General features: G+C 45.2%; 1 pseudogene; it reads right to left on the reverse strand.

Moving 5' to 3' along the window:
• Nucleotides 1-2,500, reverse strand: part of LOC129356753 (plexin A3-like) — a 51,451-nt pseudogene that overhangs the window by 32,571 nt on the left and 16,380 nt on the right.

Genomic DNA, 2,500 nt, shown 5'->3' on the forward strand with positions numbered 1-2,500 from the left:
CCTGATCCCAGACAGTCGGAGCAGCTGCTGTACTGCTGGCAGCTCTCCACCGGCAGCCTGGTCACCTGGAGACAGAACCAGAACTAGCAATAGCATTCAGGATGGACTCTGTTATGGCTGTAAGGTCCGGTTTGTCACAGCGAGCAGAACCTCTGGACCCGGCCATTGGTTCTGGGGGATCAGAACCGGGCCTTACCTGTCGGTTGCTCAGCAGGTAGATGCTGCGGTGGTCCGGACTGAACACCATGTCCCTCAGGATGGGCTGGCCCTCCGCCACCGCCACCGTCTCGTATAGCAAGGCGTTCTGGGCCGGAGGCGGCACGCCGTCCACTCGGATCTGAAACACAGGAGCAGAACCGTGAGCCCGACCGAACAACAAAACACATGATGAAGGAAACAGAACCAGATCAGAACTGGGTCCAGATTCTCCACAGACCCGTTTCTTTGGGTACCAGAACCTTTCAACAGAGCTTCAAATAAAGACTGGATCCAGTTCCAGAGTCGGCCCGACGACTTCATCTTCATCATCACCATCATCTTCATCACCACTATCATCTTCATCATCACCATCACCAATATCATCATCACCATCATCATCAACATCATCATCATCACCACTATCATCATCACCATCATCATCATCACCACTATCATCATCATCATCACCATCACCAATATCATCATCACCATCATCATCAACATCATCATCATCACCACTATCATCATCACCATCATCATCATCACCACTATCATCTTCATCATCACCATCACCAATATCATCATCACCATCATCATCAACATCATCATCATCACCACTATCATCATCACCATCATCTTCATCACCACTATCATCTTCATCATCACATCACCACTATCATCATCATCATCATCACCACTATAATCATCATCATCATCTTCATCACCACTATCATCACCACTATCATCTTCATCATCATCATCACCATCACCACTATCATCATCAACATCATCACCATCACCAATATCATCATCACCATCATCATCACCATCACATCACCAATATCATCATCATCATCACCATCATCATCATCACATCACCATCACCACTATCATCACCACTATCATCTTCATCATCATCATCACCATCACCAATATCATCATCACCATCATCATCATCATCATCACCACTATCATCATCATCATCATCACCATCATCATCAACATCATCATCATCACCACCATCATCACCATCACTATCACCAATATCATCATCATCACCACTATCATCATCATCATCATCACCAATATCATCATCACCATCATCATCAACATCATCATCATCACCAATATCATCATCACCATCATCATCAACATCAGCACCACTATCATCATCATCATCACTATCATCATCATCATCACCACTATCATCATCATCATCATCATCACCACTATCATCATCATCATCATCAGCACCACTATCATCTTCATCACCACCATCATAATCATCATCACCATCACATCATCATCTCCATCACCAATATCATCATCACCATTATCATCATCACCATCATCATCATCATCATCATCATCATCATCACTATCATCATCATCATCATCATCATCACCACTATCATCATCATCATCATCATCATCACTATCATCATCATCATCACCACTATCATCATCATCATCACCAGGAGGAACTGCAGGAGGAGGGATGCTGAATACAGCAGGAATATGTGGAGCAACTAAAATGAGACCCAAATCCTCCCCTCCCCCCTGACCCAGAAAAACACCATCGAGGAAGAGGAAGAAGAAATGGGCAACAAATAAATGGAAGGAAAAAAAGAGAAAGAAAATAGAATAAAATACTGAGGAAGAAAAAAATGCAATAGAAAGAAAGAGAACAAACGGTGTAAGAAGGGAAAGTCAGACAAGGGATGAAGGACGAGTGTGTAGTTTAATTAGCTGTCTGCTCGTTAAGCAGCCCGGCTTAATTAGAGCTGACGAGTTACACACACACACACACACACACACACACACACACACACACACACACACACACACACACACACACACACACACACGCACACACACTTCTACAATCCTGTTTAACGGAGTCGGAGCAGCAGGGAGGAAACGATAAAGTAGGACACTGCAGCAAGAGAGACCGGCAGCAACACAGTTAGAAGGTTCTGGAAAAAGCTTCCAATCCCGACCCGGGCCGGACTGCCTGGTTGAACCGGACCAGAGATGTGAAGACGGACGGGATGAGAGTAAAAGCAGAAGATGAAGAAGAACTCAGTGATGCAGAAGTACAGGAAGTGACCTTTGAGCTTTGACCCCTTGGCTGGCATTCTAACCATCAGCACCTGCTTTGTTCCCGACACTAGGCCCTTCTCTTACACATGACCTCTGACCTCGCAGCCACAGATAAAGAGCACAGCTGTTGGAAAGCTGTCGGTCCTCATGATCACTTCCTGTGTTCCTACTTTACCCACCATGTGAGGACCGGACCTCC

Source organism: Poeciliopsis prolifica, unplaced genomic scaffold (assembly GCF_027474105.1).
Source record: "Poeciliopsis prolifica strain line A6 unplaced genomic scaffold, Auburn_PproV2 SCAFFOLD191, whole genome shotgun sequence".
Taxonomy (NCBI): Eukaryota; Metazoa; Chordata; class Actinopteri; order Cyprinodontiformes; family Poeciliidae; genus Poeciliopsis; species Poeciliopsis prolifica.